A 5,934-nucleotide genomic window follows, 5' to 3' on the forward strand; every position below is an offset into this window, starting at 1 on the left:
AAAGCCATAAACTAAATGTGAGTTCGGCAGCCATGCCAGCCGCCCACCATGGAGCCCAACACGGGGACGTGACAAGTCCTAAATATATATGAGGCATGTCAACGTCAGCTGTACAAAGCCGCTATAACCAAATGTATTGTGCCCAAGACAGAACACATACACAAGGTTAACCCTTGCCGCCAGGAAAAGTCGGAAGTAAATAGAAGAGAGAAGAAGACAGGATAGATTTGAAGACGAGAAAAGACTAAGATGTAGAGAGAGAGAGAAATAGGAAAAGGCGACTACCGATTTCCCCTGGGTGGGTCAGCCCAGGGGTGCCGTCTACGTGAAGCCGGGGCCAAAGGGGTGTGTTGCCTCTGCCGGGGGGCCTTAAAGGTCCAATCACCCAGCGTCGGCTCAACCCCCAGGATCCCCTTTTCCCCGGACACGGCAAAGCCACGCACGGCTAGGCGTGGGAGGGAGCCGAAACTCCCCCGTTAGCTCGGGTCCGTGGTGTCGCTACACACCAAACGCCTACTCGCGCAGGCGCCCCTGCGGGAGTTGGGCGCCAATCGTGAAGTGCCGTTGCGGCCGTCGGATATATTGGGTTCCGGCGGCCTAAGAAGGTCGTCCACACTCTTTCAAGATCAGGAAGGGACTGCCAGACCTTTTTTTTTATTTGGCATTCCTTGAATGTCCGTGAGCCCGGCGCCGATCTACTTTGTTTTCCTCGCGCAAAGGCGCAAGACACGCACCAGCGTCGTCTGCTGTTGCTTGTCACAACAATGTTACGAGGTTTTTCTCGTTTGAGCAGTGTAGAAATCTCATGAGAGTGAAACAGGACTATGGGTGACCCCATCCAATAGCAGAAGTTTTGGCCCTGTTTCGATTGTCATGAGTCTTACGACCAGCACTGGAATTCCATCCCAGCGGATGCCGTTGTGCATGAACCTGTCAGTCAGTTTCTCCAGAGATCAGCACCTGGACGGCTATGCTGAAACCTGAATTTTCCTTGCCAGGGGCTTGCCGCTATAGAACCTGTGATTGAGCGAGCGTGGTCGCCACATCCTGAGATGGCACCATTTGAAAGGTCAACACTAAACCACATCATTTCTTCACCTGAATATGGACTAACATTTGCATGTGCTCGAGACGGCTAACGTATGAACAAACAATTGTTTGGTGTGCTAGCTAGTTTCAGTTTCATGCAATGTATTTTAACCCTTAGTAGGCACTACACTCTGTTTATATAGTCGCGGCCGCTCATAATGACCCCGAGTCTGACACAGCATCCGTTCGCTGAATTCTGAAGTTCGTAGTAAATAAAATACAGCTTTCAAAAAAGTTGCGTGTGAAAACACAAACTTCTCCCTCCAAAAAAGACCATGACACCCTGGTTTGGAAGAGCATTAGCAATAAGGGATGATGATGATATGTGGCGCTTTGTGGCGCAAGGGCCAATTGATGGCCAAAGAGCGCCATTTCGATGAGTATAGATGCGGACAATGATATGTTGCGTGGCTGTACAGGGGCCTTAAAATTCCTAGCGATAATGCGGGTAAAAACATAAGTATCAAGATCTAAACTGTGGCGTGATATGCATAGTAAAAAGATTGACAAAGGTTTGATAATAAAAACATGTAAAAATATTTGGCACTAGCACAAGTGCCTCATCAGCACCCTTGTGTCCAAGGGCTGCGAGGCTAGTGCTTTTAAATGTATTCACTGCAGCAGCAACCTCTCTTGAGAGGTCACGCTACGCAATGCCTGGGTATAATACATGATAAAAACCTACATCTTTTAAAAAAGCTAGCAATGATTTATGGGTGAAAAGTCGTTCCCTACCGAAAAACATTGCGGGGTGTATAATATACGTTGTCGGTAGGGTGATGGAAAGTGTTGTCTTCTTAAAGGGTGTAATTGTTTACATTGGATTAAAACGTGAAGAACTGTTAATGCCTCACCACATTTGTCACACAATGGTGAATCGCCACCGGACAAAAGATGTGTGTGTGTCGTGTATGAGGGTCCTATCCTGAGTCTTGTTAGTGTTACCTCTGTTGGACGCGATTTTGATACTGGTGGCCAATGCCCAAGGTCTGGCTTGATAACGTGTAGCTTGTTTGGTGTGTGTCTATCCCACTTGCTCTGCCAGTAGTCCCTGAGCTTTCGTTTGATGATATATGGTGTTTTTTGGCGCAAGGGCCATTTGATGGTCAAAGAGCGCCAGTTCATGGGACAAAGAATGTGGACAATGATTGTGATTAGCGGCTGTATAAGGGCCATAAAATTCCTCGCAGTAAGGCGGGTAAAAACATACAAGTAATAAAATCATGACCATGCCGTGAAAGGTGTGTGTGGTGTGAATAGGTGACAAAAAATGGTGATAACGAAAAACGATGGCGGACATGTGTGGCATTAGCACAAGTACCTCACTCATTCATACCCTTGCGTGCAAGGGCCGTGAGGCAAGTGCTTTCCTGTGTAGCCACCGCAGCAAAGACCTCCCTGGAGAGGTCGTGCTACGGGATGCCCGGGTATTTGATATGAAAATTACGAATTTCTTTTAAAAACGCTAACAATGATTTATGACTAAAAAGCGGTTCCCTACCAACGAACATTGCAGGGTGTAAAGGTATATGTTGTCGGTAGGGTAATGGAAAATGTTGTTTTCTTAGAGTTTCTAAGTGTTTACACTGAATTACTATATGAAGGACAGTTAAGGATTCCTATCCTGAGTCTCGTTAGTGTTACCTCTGTATGGCGCGATTTCGATACGGGCAGCCAATGACCAAGGTGTGGCTTAATAATGCGTAGTTTGTTTTGTGTGTGTGTGTATCCCACTTGCTCTGCCAGTAGTCCCTGATGTTTCGTTTGAGAGACGGCTTAAGATCAAGGGCCGGGATTAATATGGGTGTAGGGCCAGTGCTTTTGTGGACGGATGCAGCAAGCTGATCCGCCCTCACATTGCCTTGGATCTCACGGTGCCCTGGCACCCAGCACATTACAACATGTTGTTTTAGTGTGTAGAGTGTGCACAAAATGAAGTAAAGTGAGACAAGGACCGGGTTTTTTTTTTTTAAGACTGTGCAGAGCCGTTACCACACTGAGGGAGTCTGTATAAATTACTGCTTTGTGTATTTGTAGTTGTTTGATGTATTTAGCTGCCACAAGTATCGCGTAAGCTTCCGCTGTGAAGATACTTGTGCCTGGATGTAGAGGGCCAGCATCCGAAAAGGAAGGGCCAACAGCAGCGTAGGACACAGAGGAGTTGGACTTAGAGGCATCTGTAAAGAACTCAGGACGTGTGTATTTGTGTTGAAGTTCTAGGAAGTATGTTCGGATATGGGCAATAGGCGCATGTTTTGTAACTTCTAGAAAGGACACATCGCAGTCTATAGTCTGCCACTGCCACGGTGGCGGATATGCTACAGGAGCCATTAAACTGTGTTCTAGTGAGACTCCAGTTTCCTCGGCTAGACTTTTCAGGCGAACTGAGAAGGGCTGCCTCATCGAAGGCCTGTTTTGAAACAGAAATGAGCTCGACAAATCATTAGTAGTAGAGTACGAGGGGTGCTTTTTATCTGCTTTCACCTTAAGGAAATAAACAAAAGACATATAAGTTCTCTGCAGATGAAGCGACCACTCATTTGACTCAACATAAAGGCTTTCTACGGGGCTGGTGCGAAAAGCACCCGTAGAAAGGCGGATGCCCAAGTGGTGCACGGGGTCCAGCATCTTCAAGGCACTTTGAGTAGCAGACTGATAGACAACGGCTCCATAATCTAAGCGGGTGCGAATGAGGCTTCTATAGAGGTTCATGAGACATTGCCTGTCACTACCCCTCGTAGTATGTGACAACACTTTTAAAACATTCATGGCTTTTAAACATTTTGTTTTCAGATACTTGATGTGCGGTACGAAGGTCAACTTGTTGTCCAAGATTAATCCTAAGAATTTATGCTCCGCATTGACAGACAGACGTTGACCGTTCAACTCAATGTCGGGTTCTGAGTGCATGCCTCTCTTTCGGGAGAACAAGACACACGTGCTCTTTAGTGGGTTCAGTCGGAATCCGTTTTCCTCTGCCCATTTGGAGACCTTGTTTAAACCTAACTGAACCTGTCGCTCACACATTACCAGATTGCAAGATCTAAAGCCGAGCTGGACGTCGTCGACATATGTACAATAAAACATATTGCGAGGGATGGACAAGTGCAAGGAATTCATCTTGATGAGAAAAAGTGTGCAGCTAAGTACACCACCTTGTGGCACGCCTGTTTCCTGAACGACGGTTTGGGAAAGAACCGTGCCTACTCGAACTCGGAATGTCCGGTTTGACAGGTAACTTTCGATTATGTGAAACATTCTTCCGCGCACGCCAAGGTGGGACAGGTCTCTTAGAATTCCGAAGCGCCATGTTGTATCATAAGCCTTTTCGATATCGACGAATACAGAGAGAAAATATTGCTTATGGACGAAAGCGTCTCTGATCTGTGCCTCGATACGAACAAGGTGGTCTGTCGTGGATCTACTCTCTCGAAACCCGCACTGAAATGGGTCGAGCAAATTGTTTGTTTCAAGAAAGTGTACAAGTCGGCCGTTTATCATTTTTTCGAAGACATTGCATAAGCAGCTTGTAAGTGCAATCGGCCTGTAACTCGCAGCTAAAGATGGGTCCTTGCCTTCTTTCAAAATGGGAATAACAATCGCCTCTTTCCAGGAGGTAGGAATAGTGCCAGAAGACCAAATAGCATTGTACAAACAAAGTAAGATTTTTCGGGTTTCGTTTGGTAGGTTTTTTAACATTTCATACATCACACGGTCTGAACCTGGGGCGGAAGTACTGCAGGAGTTCAGAAATGTTTGGAGCTCAACTAGACTGAAAGCTTGGTTATATGCCTCGTATCTAGTGGATTTGTGTTCGAGTTTCTGCTTTTCTATACTTGTTCTGTATTTTTGGAAAGTGTCAGTATAGTGGCACGAGCTGGATACCTGTTCGAAGTGTGGTCCGAGGAAGTTTGCCTGATCTTCTAAGGTATCACCCTGAGTGTTTACGAGGGGAAGTGTGTGTACTTGTTTTCCTGCTATCCTACCGACCATGTTCCAGACTTTAGCCTCCTGTGTGTATGAATTAACCCCTGATAAAAACTTCTGCCAGCTTTCTCTTCTGGCCTGCCGACGCGTTCTCCTGCCTTGAGACTTTATTTTCTTGAAGGTTTCAAGATTTTCGTCTGTCGGTGAGTTCCGAAGCAGCCTCCAAGCTCTGTTTTGCTGTTTGCGCGCGTTTCGGCATTCAGAGTTCCACCATGGCACACGTCGTTTTCCAGGTTGTCCATTTGTTTGTGGGATGCATTTTGTTGCAGCATCAATCAAAAACGCTGTTAAGTAGTTCACAGCAACATCAATGTTCAAAGTACAGATGTCATTCCAACCTAGACTAGCGATAGTATAAAACTGTTCCCAGTCGGCTCTGTTTATTAGCCACTTGGGAACACGTGGTGGGCACTCGGTTACTGTAGTTGTGCTCAAAACTACGGGGAAGTGGTCACTTCCGTACAGATTACTGACGACATTCCACTGGAGTAGAGGGACAAGAGATGGAGATGCTATTCTTAGGTCTATGGAGGAGTAGGTGTTATTAGCGAGATTATAATAGGTTGGTTCTTTTCGGTTTAGGAAACACGCGCTCGACGATAGAAGGAACTGTTCGATCAGTCGACCTCGCGCGTCATACCGAGAGTCACCCCATAGCCTGCTATGCGCATTAAAGTCTCCAAGGAGAACATAAGGTTCCGGAAGTTCATCAATTAAAGAGTGTAAATCACGTTTTTGTAGCTGATAACTAGGAGGAATGTAAATCGTGCAGATTGTGATCAGTTTATCAAAAAGAACCGCTCGAACAGCCACTGCCTCAAGGGATGTTTGGAGTTGTAAGTGTGTGCATGCAATTCC

This window comes from Rhipicephalus microplus, chromosome 3 (assembly GCF_043290135.1).
Source record: "Rhipicephalus microplus isolate Deutch F79 chromosome 3, USDA_Rmic, whole genome shotgun sequence".
Lineage (NCBI taxonomy): Eukaryota > Metazoa > Arthropoda > Arachnida > Ixodida > Ixodidae > Rhipicephalus > Rhipicephalus microplus.